Source organism: Leopardus geoffroyi, chromosome B2 (genome assembly GCF_018350155.1).
Source record: "Leopardus geoffroyi isolate Oge1 chromosome B2, O.geoffroyi_Oge1_pat1.0, whole genome shotgun sequence".
NCBI lineage: Eukaryota > Metazoa > Chordata > Mammalia > Carnivora > Felidae > Leopardus > Leopardus geoffroyi.
Window position 1 is genome coordinate 7270718 of NC_059332.1, and position 24293 is coordinate 7295010.

The 24293-nt window shown below is 40.4% G+C and overlaps 1 long non-coding RNA gene across 1 annotated transcript in view; it reads right to left on the reverse strand.

The window, feature by feature from the left end:
- Positions 1-22107, reverse strand: part of LOC123607960 — a 50200-nt gene extending 28093 nt beyond the window's left edge. Inside the window, exons 1-2 of the long non-coding RNA XR_006717006.1 lie at positions 21366-22107; positions 2330-2391 (exon numbers count right to left, since the gene is read on the reverse strand). This is a non-coding gene — a long non-coding RNA (uncharacterized LOC123607960). The remainder of the gene's footprint in view (positions 1-2329; positions 2392-21365) is intronic.
- Between the last annotated feature and the right edge of the window lie 2186 nt (positions 22108-24293).

The window sequence follows — 24293 nt, forward strand, 5'->3', positions numbered from 1 at the left end:
GTTAAGGTATCTTCCAAAGTGCGAGATTCCAAAAATTCCATCAATGAGAACAAATGTTTGAGGGATGATACAGTCCTCAGTAAAAATGGACGACTGTGCTTCACATGGCTTCAAATGGAAGAGAGCTGCCCACAATGAGAATATGACCAAGGAAATCTGTCACCCCCACAGGCTGGATGCACCCATGGCATCAGCTGTTACTACGTGCATTTGAGTCAAACTAGAAGATGGGACATTTCCAAAGAAATAAATTCAAATTGATATAGTTTACTGCCACCTGCTAATCTGTCATGCGGAGAAATGGGCAATATTCTCAGAGGAATCTCATGATCGTTATTCAAGGCACTTAAGTAGACACCTAAATCGTGTGGCATACAGCTTCTTTGTTGCTCAAAATTCCAACAGATGCTTACCAGCTTGCATTCTGCACCCCTTTGCTAGATGCCAGGAACTCTTCCAGGCATTTTACAAGTAGAATGGTTTAATCCCCACAAGAACACGGTGAGGCAGAAAGTGAGGGTCAGGATAGTTAGGAAACTTGCCCAAGGTCACTATGGGAGTGAACCTATGAGTCTTGGAGGTAGAAAGATCAAAAATTGGGAGTCACTGAAATATGCATGGCAACTAGAGCCAAGAGGAGATGGTGGCAGGAGCCGCTGGTCTGTTAGAAGGGCAGGAGAGCACTGATGGGGCTGAACTGAGGAGCTCGTGCAGGAGATGGAGAGGGTAGCCCCATAAAAGTGGGAGAAGAAACAAGAGCAGTGATATTCCAGAAACCAAAGGAGGGAAGATGTGCATGAAGTCAGCTCCACATTACAAGATCTTATACGCACATCACACAGTTGACTGCAAGGAGGTCCTGATGTACATTTAGAAAGTCTCTGTCAGAAGTTCACATCCAGACTAAAGCCTGATTTGGTGAGCTGATGAATGAATGGAAGGCCATCATGTAGGAGTAAAGAAAGAGAAAGCTTTCAGAATGTACTGAAAGGAAAGGCAAACCCAAGGCAGAAGTTCAAAAGCTAGGAAAGGTCTAAAGTTTGTTCTTAACAGTGCGTATTTTCCACTTGGAAAGTGGAAAAGAGACAAAGCAATTTTAAATATGGCACAGTTTTATTTGCTAAAGCCACTGACTTCCTAAACATTTACAGCAACATCTACGTAGTTCTAGATTCTTGATACTCAATGTCTGGTCATCTACGTTAGCATTTCCTGGGAAGTAGTTAAAACTACGAAATCGCAGACCCCCAGTGATGCAAATGCGTTTTAAAGTTTAAAACCCACAAATCTAGATTCTACTACAGATAACCCAAGAGAAATCTTATCCATTAAAGTATAGTTTGAAACTGTTGTAATTTACTCTGTATACACACCAGAGTCACATCTAATTTATTTGTGAACACCAGCATTGCTCTTTTTTCAAATCCAGTAATTAACTAGCTTCAAGTTATACTATCTCAAGTAATGAATTTTACTCTTAAATTGGAATACGATCACATCCATGCATACAGATGGTGCAGATTCACTTGGGTGGTTGGCTCTCCCTGCACTGTGCAGTATGTTTTTAGCCTTCTCTAATTCAAAGCATTACTCAATTGCCAGAGGTAAATATTTTATGGACTTCTCTCAGTGATGATGCTTATTTTCCTCAAACCTGTCCCAGCTTATGTCATAGACACATTGTAGCAGAATAAATAAAGGGCTTCATGGGGTTCATTTTATACGGGCTGTAGCAGTAGTAACAGCCGAGAAGGGGAAATGATCGGAGGACCAGAGAGAAGATTCCATAAAAGGAAAACACACACAGAAACAATCCTTGTCTGCAGGATTCCAATATACACAAATTTCAGCTATCATGGGTTAGTGAAATACCACCAGCTTTCAACAACAGGGTTCAAATTTCAGTTACTGTAATATATCAGATGTGAGTAATTGCTTCAAGTGTACACTTTGCTGCTAGCTCTTTAGCCCACAAATCTCTATGTAAAAAAGAGACCCCAGTCAGTGACCAACCGTGGCACTTCTTTCGAAGCCTATCGGCGATTAGTCACTGTACATCTGTTATTCCGCGCACATACAGACAGAAAAGCGTGTCATTCCACGGCTCCCTTGTCTCCCGGGGAAAGCCCCACAAAACTTGTTACAAAATGGATAATCGGGAGGGAAACAGCCGACGAAGAGGAAAGTAGAGCAGAGACACGAAAAGTGCTAGCACTGGAAGTCAAATCGGAATCTTCCACGCGTGGTTGACTACGGGAACGTTGACACTACGACCGTGTGAGAGCCTCTGGGCGTATAACCAATAAAAACGTAGTACAAGACAGCTTACCAACAAACATGAAGAGGCTAGTCGTGATGAAAAGGATCGAGTTGCCCTCGAGGAGGTGACATCTGTTAAAAAAAAATAAATTCCACATTAAAAGAATGCTCTGATATTTCGTAACAACGCAAGCACAAAGGGGGACCGATCAGGAGGTGATCCAAACTTAGCAGTACAGCAGTTTGCCGTGGCCGAGAAGATGTTCATTCCTTACGTTACTCGATGAGAAGGCGGCAAGCACGGTTCAAACTACTCCTGACACGTTTTTTATAAAGGGCCAAAGCATTTTAGTTCTCGATATTTCTGTTTCAAATTATAAAGTACCGAAGAGAGTTTTACTGCTTTTTTTCATTTCCCTACATACTTATGACTGAAATTAAGAGGGTTTTTAATGTTTAAGAAAAAAATTGTAAAGGTCGCTGATAAAACAAATTTTTCCACTTGATTATTAAAATTGCCTTGTGCATTTTCAGTTTGCAAGGTCATTAAAAATTTTTTTTTAATGTTTATTTATTTTTGAGAGAGAGAGAGAGAGACAGAGAGAGAGACAGAGCATGAGTGGGGAAGGGGCAGAGAGAGAGGGAGACACAGAATCCAAAGCAGGCTCCAGGCTCCGAGCTGTCAGCACAGAGCCTGATGCGGGGTTCGAACCCACAAACCACGAGATCATGACCTGAGCCAAAGTCAGACACTTAACCAACTGAGCCACCCAGCACCCCAGTTTGCAAGGTCATTTTTACAATCCCACACTATTGTGCAATGTATTACCAGCAGATATGATTGATAGGATGGATGGATAGATGGAAAAAAGAAAGAAAGAAAGAAAGAAAGAAAGAAAGAAAGAAAGAAAGAAAGAAAGAAAGAAAGAAAAAGAAAAGAAGGAAGGAAGGAAGGAAGGAAGGAAGGAAGGACGAAAGAAAGAAAAAGGAAGAAAGGAAGGAAGGAAGGAAGGAAGGACGAACAGATGACAGACACACAAGATAGCTAGATGGCTCTAGAGATAGAAGCAGAGATTACAGACGGAGATATCCAAAGAGAAGAAAACAGTCAAAATGAATTTAGGCATAGGGTAACCTTGAACTATCTTTTTTTGGTATTCGTAAGTGCCAAGGTCAAGAAAGAGAAGTGTGCTTGCATGTGCACTGGATATCCAATAATGGTATCAACATGTAAAAACTGTGCAGATTTGGTGGCGCTTGGTGGGCTCAGTCAGACCACGTGACTCTTGATCATGGGGTTTTGAGTTTGAGCCCCATGTTGGGTGTAGAGATGACTTACAAATAAAATGTAAATAAAGCCCCCAAAACTAAAAACTAAAAAAATTAAAAGTGCAGATTTTGAGTATGGATTTATCTTTTAACTTGGAAGATGATTTACAAGAGATAATTCTATGAGAGTTCTGCCAGTAACTCTTTGTCCGTAACAAGGAGACTCCTTTCCAGGTGTACTTCACTACATGTGATACACATAATCCTAATTTTATGTACATTCTATTCTTCTAAATTAAATCATACTCAGACCCACAAGAGAAAACTTCTAGGAACAGAGTATCACTATTTCACCTATAAAATAAAAAGCCTACATAAAAATATATAACCATTTTTACATAAATTTCCCATGGATCTATAATATTTTATATGAACTAAGTAAAAATGAGGTTGGTCTTATTGACTGTTCTTAATCTGTAAGGTAGAAAGTGTTTAAATGTAGAAGAACATGAAAATAAAGATATTAATTGGTTCTCAGAGATTATTAAATTATAATGTGAAATTATAATCAAATTATAACGTGAAAGCCAATTTCTGAAAAAGGGTAGAAAACAATAATATATGTCTGCCGAAGATGACGGAATGCAATCAGTTTAACAATGAGCAAAACTATTCCCTTACCCATTAGTTACTTTTCCATATAAAATTCATATTTGTTTTGCAGAGTTTCTCAGTTGCTGAGAAACTGTGGTGGTTTCCCAGTGGCTTTTCCTTCCATGAGACAGAGTTGCCGGTGGAAAGCCTAGCATATAGGTGGGCCACGTGACTAGTTCTCGCCAGTGGATTTTGAGGGAAAATCGATTTTATCACTTGCAGGTCAAGGTGGTGAAGAGGCCAGTGCAACTTAACCTTTCCAGCAGCTGGGACCAGCACTTCAAGGATTTGAAGCATGGCAGAATCCCAAGAAAGAAGAGCCTGGATCTTCATCACTAAGAGAAAAGCTGCCTGACAGCTGGGAACAGCCACAGTAACACGTAAATGAACGAGAAATACTCATCACATACATATACCGTATACACAATTGGATGAAAGGCCTAAATGTGAGGCCTGAAACCATAAATGTCCTAGAAGAGAACACAGGCAATAACCTCTTTGACACGGGCTGTAACAACTTTTTTCCTAGATAGGTCCCCTGAAGCAAGGGAAACAAAGCAAAAATAAACTACTGGGACCACATCAAAATAAAAAGCTTCTGCACCGTGCAGGAAACAATCAACAAAACTAAAAGGCAACCTACAGAATGAGAGAAGATATTTCCAAATAGCATATCTGATAAAGGGTTAGTGTCCAAAATATATAAAGAACTTATAAAACTCACACTCAAAACCAAATAATTCAATTTAAAAATGGGCAGAAGAAACGAATAGACATTTCTCCAAAGACATACAGATGGCCAACAGACACGCAAAAAGATACTCAACATCACTCATGATCAGGGAAATGCAAATCAAAACTACAATAACAGATCACCTCATACTTGTCAGAATGGCTACAATCAACAACACAAGAAGCAACAGGTGTTGGTGAGGATGTGGAGGAAAAGGAACGTTCTTGCACCATTGGTAGGAATGCAAACTGGTGTAGCCATTGTAGGAAAGGAGTATGGAAGTTCCTCAGAAAGAAAAAAACAGAAGTACCCTATAATCCAGCAATCCTACTAGTAGGTATTTACCCCAAGGATACAAAAACACTAATTCAAAGCGACAGATGCACCCCTATGTTTGTAGCCGCGTTATTTACAAGAGCCAAGATATGGAAGCAGCCCAGGTGTCTGCCAACTGATGGATAATATGAATGGAAGATATGGAATGAATGATGTGGAATGGGTGAATGGAAGATACGGTATACATATGTGATAGAATATCATTCAGCCCTAGAAAAGAATGAAGTCTTGTCGTTTGCAACGAAGTGGAGTTAGAAAGTATTATGCTAAGTGAAGTCAGTCTAAGACAGACAAATACCACATGATTTTACTCACATGTGGCGTTTAGGAAACAAATGAGCAAAGGGAAAAAGAGAGAGGGAGACAAATCAAGAAACAGACCCGAAGTAATAGCGATCAAATTGGTGGTTACCAGAGGTGGGTGGGGACATGGGTGACATAGATGATGGGGATTAAGGAAGGCACTTGTTGTCACGAGTACTAGGTGATGTATGGAAGTGTTGGATCATTATACCGTCCACCTGAAACTAATATAACACTGTATGTTAACTAACTGCAATTCAAATAAAATCTTAAAAAGCCAAAATGAATATTCTTTATAACTGAAATGGTATCATTTGTTTATTCCTACGTCAACAGGATCTGTATAAAAATACTTTCTTCGATGCCATAACCACATACTTTCTAACCCAGGACAGCACAGTAAAATCTTCTATAATGATGGAAATATTTCTACCCTGTCCAATATGGCAGCCACAACTCTCTTGTGGCCATCGAAGAAATAAAACCGTTATTTAATTTTAATTAAACTGAAATGTTAACAACCATGTGTGGCTAATGACTACCATAAGGGGACACTCAGTTCTCTAGCAATAACATTCAAACTTTCAACAGGAGACAAGATGGTTTTCAGCATACCTTCCTACCTATTAATAGCCTGTGTTCCCGAATCGTGAAAAGTTTGACAAAAGTAAAGGTGAACTTTGGTTAATTACATTTGTTTATCTAAAAAGAAAGAGGATAATTAACAATTATCTACATCTATTATCTGGAGATAATAAACTTATTTTATTTTTCCTCCAGAAGCACATTTGAAGATAACGTTGACTCTTGACCAGCACACAGGCAAAGGGCATGAGGTTTATCAGTAAAGTCTGGAGAATCACATTCCTTGCTACCCTGGGCCAACTGCTGCCTTTTGGACAAATATTGCAACTATACTCTCTTCCTTTCCCCCCACTTTGTCAATTAATATGAGTGAAATAGGAGTATGACAGTTCGTAGAAATGCACGTGGCCAAAGTGTCCCTCGACTTTTTACAGCATTTCCATAACTGATACACTTGCAGTACTAATATATTCCTGAGGTATAAATCTGGGGAACGTCCACTCCCTACAAACCCCTCACAGTGAACCCATTAAACCCATTGTTGATAGTGGCGTAATTCAGGTGATTCACTTTTCACTCTCCCTCACTGTTTGCTTGACCAGCGCAAGCCCCACTCCCCATCCAGTGCCCCAAAGTCTAGTCCAACAGCAAGTGCCATGTGCACCTGGCCTGAGCGTTGGGATACGAAACGGTTTCTGCACCCTGGTGAAGACAATCAGGATAGAGAGAAGACTGGAGGAAAACAAACCAAATTTTCTCTAGAGACACAGTATGAAAAATCAGTTTTTGAATCAAAGAGCAATTCAGTGAGTAAAGTCTGTTGATTTTAATGCTTCACAATTGTTTACTATTTTTCTCTTGGCAATTTCAGATGTTTAGAAAAAGCGTTTATTTTGAGAAATGAGTATTTATCACTGTTTATAAAGATACAGAACAGAACAAACAAATCTAACCAAGATACTACCCAAAAAGGGGGGAAAAAAACCAGATGAGGCCCTTGTCAATTTTTCATCGGCAAAGCAAAAAGCATCTCACTAATAAAACTTAATTAAATCATTAAATATTTAAAATGAATTTCTAACTCTAGCTTATGGAATAAATTCCCTTTTATGTATTTGAAACCCTATTATGAAGTCTATACATAAAGCACAATCAAATGTAAAACCAAACAATTTAATGTAGTCATCTCAATCAAAAATTCCATTTCATTTATCCTTCCAAAATCTAAATCACCTTAGAACACTACATCACCATTTATATTTCCCTCACATCGGGAAACGCATAACAAACACTGTTACAAATACATTGCCCACAAAGTGGTTGTACCTTATAAAATATAACTCATTCATTTCACATGTTTCATTTCATTTCAATAATAATGTATAATAGCATTGTCCAATTTACAGTGAATGTCATATTTCTGGTAGAAAATATAATGGATATTTACTGACTCCATTTTTTACATCATTCACAACCAACTATCTATACATGTATATGTCCTCAATGTCCTTCAGACAAGCATTTCTGACAGTGAGGAGTAGGTATATGCCTTTGTAAGAAAGAATTAGATTCATGATCACATTCTTTGGTAGAGATGTACTATATCAACTTATTACATGGATCTGAACACATCTACTGGGTAAGCACATCTCTTATAGAATACTACATATATGAAAAGTTTAACATAATAATACTAGGCTAACCAATCCAATAAATGCTAATAAATACCCAAATACATTACAAAAATCACAACTATACTCCTGGGTGGTTTAACCCTGGCCAAGCAAGCGTTGCCCAAATCACAAACAGGACTCATTTCTTTTCCCTGCCTCTCCCTTACAATCATCCAAATGTGCCGATTCTACCAAAATATCTTTGGAACTTCTACACATCACATCTCCCTTTTGTGACTTCCTTAGTCCAGCCTCCACGACCCTCCATGCTTGCCCTGGAGGCAGCCTCCTGTTCTCTCCCGGGTTTTCCTTTCCGGCAATTGTTTTATGTTTTAAACCCATTTAAGAGTCTATGTTAAACCTGCCATTTCTGGGACACCTGGGTGGCTCAGCTCGTCCAACTCTTGATTTCAGCTCAGGTCATGATCTCACAGTTCCTGAGACCAAGCCCTGCATCAGGATCTGTGCTGTTAGCACAGAACCTGCTTGGGATTCTCCCTCTCCCTCTCTCTCTCTGTCCCTGCCCTGCTCGCTCACACACACACACACACACACACACACACACACACACACACTCACTCTCTCTCTCTCTCTCTCTCTCTCTCTCTCTTTAAATAAAGAAACTTAAAAAAAAACTGCCTTTTTTCAATCTCCTCAATCTTCCCTTGGGCTCTCATGCAGAGAAAGCAATGGAAATCTTTTAAGGAGGAGGATTATTTAAGGGCATAGAGGTCTGTTTCAGTGAAATTATGCTACAAATGCACCACATAAAGTAGCTGCTTCACTGTCAAATGAACAATTAAATTACAAAAATACCTATACACAGTTTTGTATTTCCCTTCTTCTTGGCTGACCCAGTCGTGCCACCTAATGTGATGGTAGCTTAAAATAATGGCTTCACAACCAAAAAAATCACTCTATCACTAATATGTTGATTGTGCTTACCTATCAGATATATTAGGAAAAATACCTTTTGCTTTCATGTTCTTCCTAGAAATTTCTCTCATTCCACATCTCCTTCAAAGTTCATCATTCCTTAAGAACGTGATCTAAATGCATTAACATGTCACACGGGTCCTTCAGAATCTGACCCCACAAGATTTCCTACGCCCCAACCACAGACGCAATGCTCCAGGCAGAATGGACCGTGAGGAGCATTCAACTTTCACATGCTGTCGGGACAAGCTGACACACTCACATCCGTGTTTTGACAACTGCTAACTCTAAAACTACTCAGTTATTCAGGCATTTGTCAGATTTCACTTCTAGGAAGTAAGGAGATATGCTTAAGGCCCTGGGATTATATTGTAGAACCAAACAGATATGCAAAATAAAGAAGTATTGTCAGATGAAGAGAAACAAAGGCCAAAAGGGAAAGTTAGGAAACGGAACGTTCAAGTGTGTCATTTCCAAGCTGTAAGGGGACTTTGTATCTTCCAGTTCTAGAAAATGAAAACATGGATTTTAAATGTATGTTATTATCTGTTTACCTCTTAAACATCTGTATTGAGTTTTTACAAAGAAATAGTAGCCTTAGCAAACCGTAAGAGACTCTTAAATACAAAGAATAATCTGAGGGCTGATGGGGGCATGGGGGAGAGGGGGAAGTGGGTGATGGGCACTGAGGAGGGTACTTGTTGGGATGAGCACTGGGTGTTGTATGAAAGCGATGAGCCACGGGAATCTACCCTGAAATCTAAGAGCACACTTTACACACTGTATGTTACCAATTTGACAATAAATTATATGATGAAAAAAAAAAAAAGAAAGAAAGAGTGGCCTTAGTATTTGCTGCCAATGAGGTTTTAGACTTTTTCTTTATTTTCTTAAATCATTCTTCTTTTGTCTCTAATAAGGATTTTTAATTAAAAAAAATTTTAATGTTTATTCATTTTTGAGAGTGTGCAAGCATGGGAGGGGGAGGAGAGAGAGTGGAAGACACAGAATCTGAAGCAGGCTCCGGGCTCTGAGCTGTCAGCAGAGAGCCCGATGTGGCCCTCAAACACATGAGTTGAGAGATCATGACCTGAGCCGAAGTCAGACGCTCAACCGACTGAGCCACCCAGGCATCCCTTTAATTTTTTTCAATGTTCATTTATTTTGAGAGAGAGCAAGCAGGGGAGGGGCAGAGAGAAGGGGAGCCAGAGGGCCCAAAGCAAGCTCCACGCTGTCAGCATGGAGCCCAATGCGGGGCTCAAACTCATAAACCGCAGGACCATGACTTGAGCGGAAATCAAGAGCCAGATGCTTAACTGACTGAGCCACTCAGAGGCCCCTCTAGTAAGGAACTTCTACCATGGTAAAGAAAAGGAGAAAACTCATATGCTGACATGATATAAATTCATTGTCCAAGATTAACCATTTCCACAAAATAACCATTATGTTTATTGTCTAAGGATACCATTTCAATAAAGCATATTCTCTAAATGTATATAGACAGGGGTTTAAAAAAGAATGTACTCTCTTCTTTGGTCTTTTAGTCAAGTAAATTGAAACAAACTATTAAAATTTTTTCCAGAAATATATGTTTTTCAATAAAAACCAACCATTTGCTGATATTTTCACGTGGAAGAAGAATCTTAGTCATGCATGGCATTCTAAGTATTTTAGTGAGACCCCAACAAACCGGCTCTCTCTCCAGGGTCGGGGTGGGGGGCCTTCTATCCCTACACAGCTGAGCGGGAGGCAGTGAGTATGACTGGTTTATAGAAAAATAACACTAAAAATAATAAAGTACTTAAAATGAACCATAAGAAAGGGGAGGGGGCATATACATCATATATGTTATTATTTCATATTCTAGAAAACAAATTTGGGAATCTGAGTGATCAAATTATTTTTATAATTCAATATAAAGTTAAAAATAACTAATTTAGCTGAAAACTATGAAAGCTCGCTTTTTATTTGCCAGGATTAGTATGAAGTACTATGTGAGTATGAAGCTATTAAATTAGATACCGAGTCAGATGTATCAGGTTTTTTGTCCATGCTGCACTGGCCAACTCTGGGGAAGATGTTTAAACCTCCTTGTACCCCAAGTTCTTTACATATAAAATTAATATTTTTTTATCACTTTGTACCAACCTCAGTATATTATAATTGATTATGTGTTTTTTCCACATTAGATAATAAACTCAAGAATTAAGATTAGGACTGATTCAATTTTTTTTCTTCTCCACAGGACGTAGCAATATTTTTAACACTGCTGTTATCTCACAATTAGTACAGAATAGTGGAGGACTTAAATTTTATGTTAGAATTCTAATTCCCCAAAACTGAAATCTGAAAAGAGTTACCAATTTCAAAAAGTTTATCAAACACTGGGTCAAAGAAACCTGAGTTTCTTTTCTGGAGAAGTTATCAGAACCTTACCCGTGTAAATGTACATTAGGATCCTCTTAGAAGAAGTGACAAGTCAGTGTCAGAATCCCTCTCAACCGAAGTGATCAGCACCAATGGTTTCTTTGTGAATGGAAAAGCCCTTCAAACGCAACAATCCTAAGCAGCAAAGAGGAAATAAATGCTTCTCTTCACATATGGCCATGGCCTCTACCTTGAGTGGAGTTTCCAACATACTCCCTCTTCTCCCAAAAGCCAGATCTCTTACACTTTATCTCTAGTTTCTAGATTTCTCTAATGTAAAATCACATAAAGATACTAGAAAAGAAATCGGAGTATGGAGTCCTAAGATTTAATTGTTTTAATTGTTTACATTTGATAGATTATTCCTAATCCGATAGTAATGTTTTTAGACTCAAGGGTCTTACCAAAGTATTCCTTTTTTACTTTTATTGAAACACCTCTCTTATCACACTCACATGTCTTTTATTGACAAAGCATTTCATTAGATAATTATAACAGCAAGTACCATGGTCACTAACCAGTATGAGGACAAACAACACTATCTCTTGGTGAGCATTAGCTCGCCTGCAGCAAGGGGTGACGGCCTGCAGAGGGCCCCGTTGAGTGACTATTCAGCAAACAGGAGGCACCAGTACACAGGTTTTAGGGGAGAACAGAGGGCATCCCAACAGCTGAAGAGTTAATTAAGTGGGGAGGGGGGCAGGGGAATCACTTATGTGGATGTTCATGTGTATCACTGTTGCAGGAAAGACACTGCAGAAGACCTTGGTTTGAAAGGGTCCTAAAGCAGCTTCTTCCAAATCCAAAACCATCTGTGACCAGTAGGAAGACACGCTGTAAAGCTTTTTCTTGTCATATATCTTGTTTTCTCAAGACTACAGAGCCTGTTACAGTAGAAAACATGCTTTCTACCCATATGTATCCCATGGAATAATACGGCACTGTTGTATCAAAATTGTTTATGATACATCTTTAAACATGATAGATTAATTAACGTATTACAGCATGAATGATGCTCAAAATGTCTTTACTATAAGATGATCTTGGCCACAACATGCTATTTTTCTCACTGTCATCCAAAGGCTGGCCTCAGGTATCCCAAATTTGTTTTGCTTTTTACCAAATAAGATGGAACAGAACAGTTTAGGAAAGTGGGAGGCACTGTCCCCACTTGCAATTGAATGTAAGCTGACAATTAGTGTTGAGTGAAAGTGCTGGCTGGGATTTCATAAAGGGCCCAATCCGATCTGCCTCCCAAAAGCATTTAGGCAGTAATGGATGACTTACAGATAAAGCATCTGCCTTGGGTTCAAAATAAATTTGTAACCCACAAGACACAGAGCAAAGGCAGAGAGTATGCTATCTAATCAGGATCTAAAGAATGATCAGGAATCGAGTGGTGACTTTTCTTGCCACTCCAGCCCAAGCATTTCAGACCTTCTTTTTTTTTTTTTAAGTTTATTTTTGAGAAAGAGACAGAGACAGAGACAGAGTGAGAGCAGGGCAGGGGCAGAGAGAGGGAGACACAGAATCTGAAGCAGGCTCCAGGCTCTGAGCTGTCAGCACAGAGCCCAAAGCAGGGCTCGAACTCATGAACCGCGAGATCATGACCTCAGCCAAAGTTGGACACTCAACAGACTGAGCCACCCAGGTGCCCCAGACCTTGTGTTTCTAGGGAGGGGATTAAGCAGTAAGGAGCTGCACCTGATGCAGTAGCCTCAAAGCTCCACATGTGTATCCGTGCAAGGCCATATTGAGAAAAGCCGTCTATAGTGGCTGTCATCAAAGAAGATGAGAAATGAGTAACTTTATTGCCCCAATGACCCTTTCCCTGTCAGCTCACACACCCACCCACCTTGTTCTTCTGCCTCTTCATTTCCACATGTGCCAGACCTGTTTCAAAAACAAAGCTGTCAGGGGGGCCTGGGTGGCTTAGTCGGTTAAGCGTCCGACTTCAGCTCAGGTCATGATCTGGCAGTTTGTGAGTTTGAGCCCTGCTCTGGGCTCTGAGCTGACAGCTCAGAGCCCGGAGCCTGCTTCAGATTATGTGTTACCCCCTCTCTCTGCCCCTCCCCTGCTCACATTCTGTGTCTCTCTGTCTCTCAATAATAAACATAAAAAAAAAATAAATAAAAACAAAAACAAAGCTGTCAATTGCAGGTAGCACTTTTTTGATTATTGGCCTGAGAAAAATAATTTTTTCCACCAAACAAAATGAAGATTGTCAAGAATCTGCAGGAAGCAGATACACAGGTAGGAGTTTCTTTTAGGCAACTGGGATTCACAACTTCGAATTTCTACCTTGCTTCACTAAAAACGTTTAACTTTTTTGAGAACTAGTGAAAAATACCAAGAGTCTGGGTAAAGAGCATCACACACACCATTTTTATTTATTTGAAAACAAACAGAAATTCTTGAGAGCTTGGTGAAAATGTCACTTTCAGTATTTTCTCCTTCAAGAAAATTCCTGGGGCGCCTGGGTGGCTCAGTCGGTTAAGTGGCCGACTTCGGCTCAGGTCATGATCTCGTGGTCCGTGAGCTCGAGTCCTGTGTCGGGCTCTGTGCTGACAGCTCAGAGCCTGGAGCCTGTTTCAGAATCTGTGTCTCCCTCTCTCTGACCCTCCCCCGTTCATGCTCTGTCTCTCTTTGTCTCAAAAATAAACGTTAAAAAAAAATTTAAAAAAATAAATAAATAAAAAGAAAATTCCTTTTAGTTCTAAAAATGCAAAATACACAAATTAGTAAAATAAACAAATATTACAAAGCTATTTGGTCTTAGAGAATCTCCTAGAGTATCTCAAATGGTCAGTATTTCATTGCTAATTAACTCAAAACTGGCTTCATCTTTCAACTCACCTACAACAGAAAATTTTCTTCTATATTCATGAGTCATTTGAAACATTGCTGTATTTCCAGATGCCTCCTTTCGAAGTCACTACCTACGAAATTATTTCAAGCGAGTGGAAGAGAAATCGAAGACACCTCTGAGCTCATGCAACCAGACAAGCCTGTTTTATGAGTGAACAAAGAGGAGTGTCACAGTTGGGTTGAATATTCCTTACTCTCAAACGACAAATGAACCTTCAAAGATGGTCCCTATTATTATTACGCAGTAGATACCGCAAATGCTACATCACAGCTGGAAATTACTTTGGAAAATTAATTAATTTGGGAATCATGGAAAGGTCCATGGAAAGTTACAAAATGGATGCAGGGAACAGGAAAAAACAAAACCAAAAAAACAAACCACATTCCAATAATACTCAAGTTGTACTGGAAAGTGAAGTTCTCTACGGCTACTGTTTTTCAAACTTTGACCAACAAGAAAGCCAGATTCGCTGGATTCCAGAGAGTCTCTCTGTCCCCAAATCTCCTTCCAAGGTGGAACCAGCACCAGTTAGGAGCCTGTAACTGCCAGGAAACACACACCAAATATCGTTTACTCACTAAAATTCAAAACGAACTTAAATGCCCACTCCCTACCACTAACCATCAATAGATGTGTTTCTACGTCTTCAGTTATTCTCATCTTTTTAGAGATGCCTGAAAAACCAAGGTCTGAGGAAGGAAGGAAGGAAGGAAGGAAGGAAGGAAGGAAGGAAGGAAGGAAGGAAGGAAGGAAGGAAGGGAAGTTCCTCCATCCCCCTTTGTCGCTGGTTTTAGGCAACCTGCAACCTTTGTAAATTGCTAACCACTCACCAGGTCTTTATATAGATCAGTAGAGAGAAGGTCACCGAAGCCAGGGCTAACATTTGCACTTGTATTTCCCAACACCACCTGGACCGGGGATTAAACTTCACAGATTAACTAACTACTGACAAACATAAACCAGCCTCGCCTTCCACACGCCACCTGCTTGCCAACAGATTCATTTCTCCTCTTTCTTTTATTAACATAAACAAACATAGTTACACAGCAGCAATGATCTATCTCTTCGTGGCACTGCATATGCAAAAGTAAACACCCAAGTAGAGGCACCTGGGTGGCTCAGTCAGTCAAAAATCTGTCTTTGGCTCAGGTCATGACCTCACGGCTCCTGAGTTTGAGCCCTGCATCGGGTTCTGTGCTGACAGCTCAGAGCCTGGAGCCTGCTTCAGATTCTGTGTCTCCCTCCATCTCTCTCTGCCCACTCATGCTCTGTGTCTCTCTCTCTCAAAAATAAACAAACATTAAGAGAAATTTTTGTAAAGTAAATACCCAAGCAATATTGTGATTTCAAAGCAATCTTTCAGGGAAAACTAGACTTCAGGAAGATTAGGAGACGATGAAGAATTACTAGAAATCTTAACATGACATTCAAGACAAAATTAAAAGTCGTTTATAATCATTTTCACAGGAGTGTTATAGATTATGTAACTTTTTCAAAACATGCAGATTTCAACATATGATCATTTCAACATGATAATTATCTACAGTTTTTAAGACATTATTCTAAAATATATATATTCCAGGGGTGCCTGGGTGGCTGAGTCAGTTGGGTGTCCAACTTGGGCTCACATCATGATCCCGTGGTTCATGGGTTTGAGCCCCATGTTGGGCTTTGTGTTGACAGCTTGGAGCCCGGAGCCTGCTTCAGATTCTGTGTTTCCCTCTCTCTCTGTCCCTCCCCCACTTGTGCTCTGTCTCTCTCTCTCTTGCAAATGACATATCGGACAAAGGGCTAGTATCCAAAATCTATAAAGAACTTACCAAACTCCACACCCGAAAACCAAATAATCCAGTGAAGAAATGGGCAGAAAACATGAATAGACACTTCTCTAAAGAAGACATCCAGATGGCCAACAGGCACATGAGAAGATGCTCAATGTCGCTCCTCATCAGGGAAATACAAATCAAAACCACACTCAGATACCACCTCACACCAGACAGAGTGGCTAAAATGAACACATCAGGAGACTATAGATGCTGGAGAGGATGTGGAGAAACAGGAACCCTCTTGCACTGAAGGTGGGAATGCAAACTGGTGCAGCCGCTCTGGAAAACAGTGTGGAGGTTCCTCAAAAAATTAAAAATAGATCTACCCTATGACCCAGGATTAGCACTACTAGGAATTTACCCAAGGGATACAGGAGTGCTGACGCATAGGGGCACTTGTACCCCAATGTTTATAGCAGCACTTTCAACAATAGATAAATTATGGAAAGAGCCTAAATGTCCAACAACTGATGAATGGATAAAGAAATTGTGGTTTATATACACAATGGAATACTACGTGGCAATGAGAAAGAATGAAATATGGCCTTTTGTAGCAACATGGATGGAACTGGAGAGTGTGATGCTAAGTGAAATAAGTCATACAGAGAAAGACAGATACCATATGTTTTCACTCTTATGTGGATCCTGAGAAACTTAACAGAGGACCATGGGGGAGGGGAAGGAAAAAAAAGGTTAGAGAAGGAGGGAACCAAAACATAAGAGACTCTTAAAAACTGAGAACAAACTGAGGGTTGATGGGGGGTAAGAGGGAGGGGAGGGTAGGTGATGGGCACTGAGGAGGGTACCTGTTGGGATGAGCACTGGGTGTTGTATGGAAACCAATTTGACAATAAATTTCATATTAAAAAATATTTTTTAAAAAATTAAAAAAAATATATAGTTATTGCAAAGAACTTAGAATCTGTCAATACTTCAAGGACCTGATGAAGTCTGATGTGGCTGCACTGGACAGAAAAGGCAGAGGTGAGACATGAGTGAAGGTAGGGAAAGGCCCAGACCTAGGGGACCCACGGCCATAATACAGCAATGTGGATTTTATTCTAAAAAAATTTTTTAACATTTTATTTATTTTTGAGAAAGACACACACAGTGAAAGCTGGGGAGGGGCAGAGAGAGAGATACACACACACACAGAATACAAAGCAGGCTCCAGGCTCCAAGCTGTCAGCACAAAGCCCAACACGGGGCTTAAACTCACAAAATGTGAGATGATGACCTGAGCTGAAGTCGGATGCTGAACCGACTGAGCCACCCAGGTGCCCCACGTGGATTTTATTCTAAGGACAAGGGGGAAGCCATTCAAGGGTTGAGGGAGTGGAGACACAATTAGCTTTGTGTGTGTGTGTGGTTTTTTAATTGTTTTTTAATATCTATTTATTTTTTAGAGAGAGAGAGAGAGAGAGACAGAGTGCAAGTGGGGGAGGAACACAGAGAGAGGAAGACACAGAATCCGAAGCAGGCTCCAGGCTCTGAGCTGTCAGCACAGAGCCTGACGCGGGGCTCAAACCCACAAACCATAAGATCATAACCTGAGCTGATGTCAGTTGCTTAACTGACTGAGCCACCCAGGGGCCCTTAGCTTTGTGTTTTTTTTTTAACATTCTATTTATTTTTGAGACAGAGAGAGACAGAGCATGAACGGGGGAGGGGCAGAGAGAGAGGGAGACACAGAATCGGAAGCAGGCTCCAGGCTCTGAGCCATCTGCCCACAGCCTGACGCGGGGCTCGGACTCACGGACTGCGAGATCGTGACCTGAGCCGAAGTCAGACGCTTAACCGACTGAGCCACCCAGGTGCCCCAGGCTTTGTGTTTTTTAAGCAAAGTCTAGCTTCAGAGCAGAACCTGTACTGGAGGCAGCAGAAGTGGATACAGGGATGTTAATCAGGGGTCTACTGATTATCTAGGAGAGAGATGGAACCGTTTGCTATGAAAGGTGAGGAAAGAAATGGACAAATCCAAAAGAGATTTCATAAAGAATGGTTAAAATTGATAACAAATTAGATACAGGAGGGATAAGGAAAGCAAGAGAGAAAGAGATCTCTAGCTGTAACATAAGGATTTTAATCCCAGCAATGTGCTGTTGGTGAACCAAACAGAAATGGGACATTGCATACCACCTCTCCCCCATCATGCCTGATCTGCAACAGAAGCTCAAAAGAATGAAAAGGTCGGTTTTTAGAGTGAAACCAAATTTTGCTCAATTCTTCTCACAAGTGACGCAAGGCGGGGTTTTTTCCCCCTCTGGGTCAAATCCGGATCTTTGAGTGGGATTCAAAGACCGTAGCCCGCCGATGCAAACGGAAACAAGTGTGGCAGGGGTGACACTGTTCCGTCACCACGAGGAAATAGCCTACGCTAGGTCATCCGGATTATGAATTGTCTACCTCTACATCTTGGCAGGTATGCCGTGGACAGCTAACAAAAAAACAAAAACAAAATCGTGTCACACGGGGCACCTTGGCTGAGCATCCGACTCTCAGTTTCAGCTCAGGTCATACTTGCGAGGTTCGTGAGTTCAAGCCCTGTGTCAGATTCTGCACTGACAGCATGGAGCCTGCTTAGGATTCTCTCTCTCCTTCTCTCTGTGCTCTTCCCATGCGAATGCTCTCTCTGTCTCTCTCAAAATAAATGAGGAAACTTTAAAATTTAAAAAAAATATATGAAAATAGATCTCAATCAATTTGGTAAGGTTTCCAATTTAAATTTCCGAAGACAATCGAGGCCTTGAGTTTCCAATTCTTTTTCAGAAGCCCGTTTTGCTGCTATGGGTTATAAACCTCAAGGTGTAACCCTTTGGATTGAATAAAATCTTGAGACGCTGCACAGTTTGCCACCCTCCCCGACAGTGGCCGAGGCAAAGTTCGGGAGGGCTGGAGAACGGTAGTTAGACCCATGCACAAGATACAGGGTTCATGCAGCTTGAGAAGGCGTTGCAGCCACCGGCCATCAGTTGACCTCCGCGGAGGGCAGGGCCCAGCGGGATGATCCCAAGGCAGCAGGACCCTGTCCTAGTTCTTTAACCAGAGATAGACCAACATAACCACTGAGGAGGAGTGTGGCCTTGCTACACTACATGTTGACATGCAAACATTCATACTTCATATTTATAAGGATACAGTTCTAATAAAAGATCAGGAATTGAACAGGCATTTTCTCAATGTATATGACCTGTATGCCAGTGTGCAAAATTATTATTTTCTCCCTGAGCAATCTACTGTGCCATATGGTCGAGCTGCAGCTTACTCAGCAATTAAATCAGTGGGGAAAAAACATCTCAGAGAAAGTTACTCTTGAACATTCTTTAGATCGCCCACAAAGAACGATATATGCGGTTTAGTACATACTTGAGTGTCTTGCAATAAGCCTCACACGCTCATCTTCTGTTCCAGCACCGAAACAAATTGCTGTCTCTTCTCTCAAGAAACCAGATCAAACACCAGGCCTGCCTTTGTAAAAATATATGTTTTTGTCTGTTTTTTTTTTTTTTTTTTTTTTGCTTTTTTATCAAGCACATGTAATTAAGACAAGTTACTTTTTTATCCATTTTCAAAACTGACACTCAGGTACAGTTCCACTCTAATTACTGAAAGGAACATTTAAGGGGAGCCTGGGCAGCTCAGTTGGTTAAGCATCCAACTCTTGATTTTGGCTCAGGTCATGATCTCATGGTCTGGGAGTTTAAAGCCTACTTCAGACTCTACACTGACAATGTGGAGCTTGCTTGGGATTCTCTCTCTCCTTCTTTCTCTGAACGTCCCCTGCTCATGCTGTCTGTATGAAAGAAAAGAAAAGAAAAGAAAAGAAAAGAAGAGAAAAGAAAAGAAAAGAAAAGAAAAGAAAAGAAAAGAAAAGAGAAAAGAAAGAGAAAAAAAGAAAGAAAGAAAGAAAGAAAGAAAGAAAGAAAAAGAAAGAGAAAGAAAGAAAGAAAGAAAGAAAGAAAGAAAGAAAGAAAGAAAGAAAGAAAGAAAGAAAGAAGGAAGGAGAGGGGTAAGGGAAAAGGGAAAGAGAAGAAAGGAAAGGAAGAAACGATTAAGAACAGTTGGAATAAATGCATTATCTAATTTAAGTAGTAAATTATCCCTTTTGCCCTTTTGCCCCCATGTCATCAGAGACAACGCAATGGCACTGACCAAACTATTTGTGTACTTAATGGACAAACTTAAGATTTTTTTTCTCTTTTCTCACACATACATGAACGTAAATCCAAACTGATCCCAAAGTTGCCTTATTCCTTCAATTATACTCATTTAATTTTAGAACCAGAAGACAAGCTGAAGATCCTTCTATTTGCCCATCCAAATCCACTCTCCACCCTTCTCTCCCTGTTCCCTACCTCCATGGACCACATCAGCAGGCCCCCATCCATTCCTGTTGAGGTCAGCAAAAGGGAAGCCATGGTAAGAGATGGGTGAAAGGAAGGAGAATGGGGCCAGTGAGTATATCCCCTCAGCTCTCCCTGCTAAGTTTACCCCAGATACAAGTCACTACTTCTCTGCAAGACTCTCTCTGTTCAGTTTCCAGATATGCTCCCTGCTCCCATCTCTTTGAATCTATTCTACTCATCCAACACTACCCAGTTTCCATACCTTTATATAAAGTACTCCTTGAAATACCCTAATTTCATTGTGCCACCTGCTTTGTGCTTAAATTCTAAATAATACAATTTACTTTTACAGATGAAAAATTTAAATCTGAGAAGTTAGGTGGCAAACTCAAGGTAACACAATGAATTAGACGGTCAGGGAATGGCAGAGTGGGAGTAAACCAGAACATTCAGTTGCCAGGAACAGAAACTTCCCTGAAACTAACAACGAACACAGAGGAGGCCATGTACATTACATCACAGAGTTGGAAGCTTAATGGAACAGACTCTGAGCATGGGTAGATGCAGGGTCTTGATCTCTGTTACCAGGAATGTGTCCCTTTTCTCCATGCGGACTTCATTCTCAGACAGGTTTCCCCACAGGACAGAATACACAACTTACTAGAAGCTCTAAGACTACTCCTCCCAGTGCTTCTAGCAAAATTCTCATAGACGATGGTAGTGAAACGAGCATTGTTCACATGCCCACCCACGGACTAACTGTAGTGAATTACGATTCACTACGTCAAAGTAAGATAGCTAGCCTCTCTGGAGTGGGACATTAGGGTCAGCCCCACTCAAAAGAGCATGGACTCAGATGAGGCCAAGATTCCTGAAAGGAAAAAAAAAAACACCACTTTCCCAAAGGTAGGGGTAAAAGAAATGCTGTACAGACAGAACCAATGGATGGATAACTGGTGTATAGGAGCAAGAACGGACTCAGTTACCCTGAAACCGATTCGGTTTATGTTTCGTTATTGTACATAAACCAAATAGCACTGACCTGACTTGAACCGACTATCGGGGAAACAAAAGAAGATTACCAAACTAAAAAAAACCAATGACTGACATGAGCATGACAGTTACAAGTTACAGAGCATTTTCACATACCTTATTCTCACTTAATTCAGTTATTCCAGGCTAGCAATTCCAAATTCCTTGCCTACCCCTTTCTTCAAGGTCAGACCAATGTTTGCGAATTTCGAGAATCCAAAGATTATTTCTAAATGCTTCAATTGTGTTCACATGTTGTTAAGAAACTACAGTGTAAACATTTGAGAAAAGCTCATGGTTGTCAGTTTTATTGTGCTAAGAATTGCTGTGGAAATTCGGCCAGAGACCCATCAAGATATATTTCTGGGCCAAAGGCCAAAGTTCCAGGATTGGTCATGTCTTCTTTTTTGCAATCTGCATTTTACCCAGGACCCAGGGGTCACTTGAATACTAAAAATACAGCTTCCCCACCCCCTCTGAAAACAACTTGACCAAGACTTTTACCATAATATTGCAGAAATGCATGGATATGTGTGCTCACTTACCCAGAAATGTGTGGTTAGTATAAAAATCTCAAACAAATGATCAAGAGGTCAAGGCCAGCAAACTCTTGTGATGGTTTTGAAGTAAATTGTGGGTTTGCTCTGGTGAAATTTAGTGGTCGGAAAACACATGAAGACCTCATGATGAAGCATTTAATAAAGTAGCAAATAGTAACAAACCTTTGTCTGGATCGCACTCAATTCAGTGAGAATCAGAATCTGATTTGTAAGGTTGAGAGGAAAGACCAAATGTACTGAGGGAACATAATTTGTTTTGCCCTTTCTTGATAAAAATAAAAAATATTTATCAACTGTTAAAAGGAATATCATCTTGCCCTTTGCAACAACATGGATGGAGCTGGAGAATATAATACTAAGCGAAATCAGTCAGTCAGATAAAGACAAATACCATATGATTTTACTCATATGTGGCATTTAAGAAACAAATGACCAAAGGGGGGAAAAGACAGAGAGAGGGGGGGAGAGAGAGGGAAACCAAGAAACAAACTCTTAACTATAGAGAACTTAATGGTTAACAGAAGGGAGGTGGGCAGGGGGCGGGGGAGGAAGGGGAAAATAGATGATGGGGGTTAAGAAGGGCATTTGTTGTGACGAGGACCGGCTAATGTATGGAAGTGTTGAATCACTCTCTTGTACTCCTGAAACTAATATCACACTGTATGTTACCTATGCTAGAATTTTAAAAAGAGAGAAATTAAAAAGAAAGGAAAGGGTAACAAACATGAAGGTATTGCAAAGGTTTTATATATATACACACATATATGTGTATATAGTTTATATATATATATACATATATATATAATTCTGTACAATCATATAAAACAGTGTTTAAAACTGTGTATAGATACTGTTCAAAGTATTTGGAAAGTATTTCAAAGTGTTTAGAAAAAATCTGTAAGGACAATGGATGGATACTGAGGGATGTCCAACTACAATTGACAGTCATATCATATGATGTTTTAAAATGTATCTTTCTGGAAAGTGACGGCAACCATTGATCAAACCCAACTGGCAGACTTAAGGTCAGTCGTCCCCAGGACAGAGTTTATACGGGGCTGCTAGTTAGAAAAATCAAAGTTGATAACATCTGTCAAAACTCTAAAATATTTTCATAGCTCTTGACATGAGAGTCAAGTGAAAATACCTGCTCTCTGTAAAAAAAAAAAAAAAAAATTCAGAGAACTGGGCACAGATCAGAGAGCAGGATAAAACAGGAGTGAAAGGTGACTGAAATCCTGAGTTTTTATCTGTGTCTTCCCTCAACAATGTCTAAAGAGCCCTTTACGTCCCTACCAATTGCAAAATGGAAAGAAAGCAGCCCGAGTCTGTCTGCCTTTTACACCAGTGACTGAGCGGTGTACCATTTAGAGGACGCGATTTCATTCTGTAAGGAGCTGGGAGGCATACCGTAGTCTATAAGCTGCATCTGAGGAATTATCTAAAAGAAAATTTAAAGGACACCGATCAAAGTCTTGGATGGATTTGTTTTATTTTTGGAGTTTGGGTTGAAATGAAATGCAGTACTGGTAACTGAGATCTGGTCACAAGCGAGTCAGGTCCAGAATTGATGCAGACGAATCTCCACCATTCTCTGAACAAACGACCGTGTAGTATGACTTGGAGCCCACAATTCAAAGAGTATTCGTGTCAGTCTGTCATATGAACTTTGATATGTTAACACTGTGCTGGAAGAGATTCCCAACAAGCAGACTTAGCAGAGACTGAGAAGCAAAGCAAGGGCGATTGCTATGGAAGGAACACGGTTGGCCTGTCTAACCTCTGGGCGGGTTCGGGCAAAGTTATGAAACAGATCAGTCTCACGATTCGATCCCTGGGGCTCTGGGTGTGAGCGGCACATCTTCGACATGATCCTCCCCAACGTTACAGTTTCCCATCACCATTTTAGGAAAGAACACAGAGGGGAAAATAAGATGGCGGGAGAGCTGATCTTACACAGTCCTTCCATCACACTATGGTTAATACTTAGCTTCTACCAAATCAGATGACCAGTGCATGACACAGGTGTCGAGGAAGAATCAAAAGAATAAACTGTTTACATGCATAACCGCACACCTAAGCCTACGTGTTCTAACGTTATCCTAAAGCAAGTTCGACACGTAAAAATATCAACCCTATCTCTCAAAGTGTATCGAACCTAAAGATATAAAGATTATTAAAGACAATTACATACTTAAAAGTGTAACTATAGTGTACCTAGGAGAGTGACAGCTCTACAACGGGCCCTCAACATCGTTGTAACAACTGTGGAAAAATAAACAACCAACAGAAACCCATTGGCTGGGACTCAAAGAATCTAAAGGGTGGATCCACATTATCTCTAGGTCTCTCATTTTGTATTCTCCCCTAAAATGCTACTCCTCCAATAACGTGTAAATAATTTGCGTTCCAAAAGCACGGGGTGGAAGAAAGTCTGCCACTCTCGTAACCTAAGTGTGCAAGATTATCACAGGTGCAGGGAATT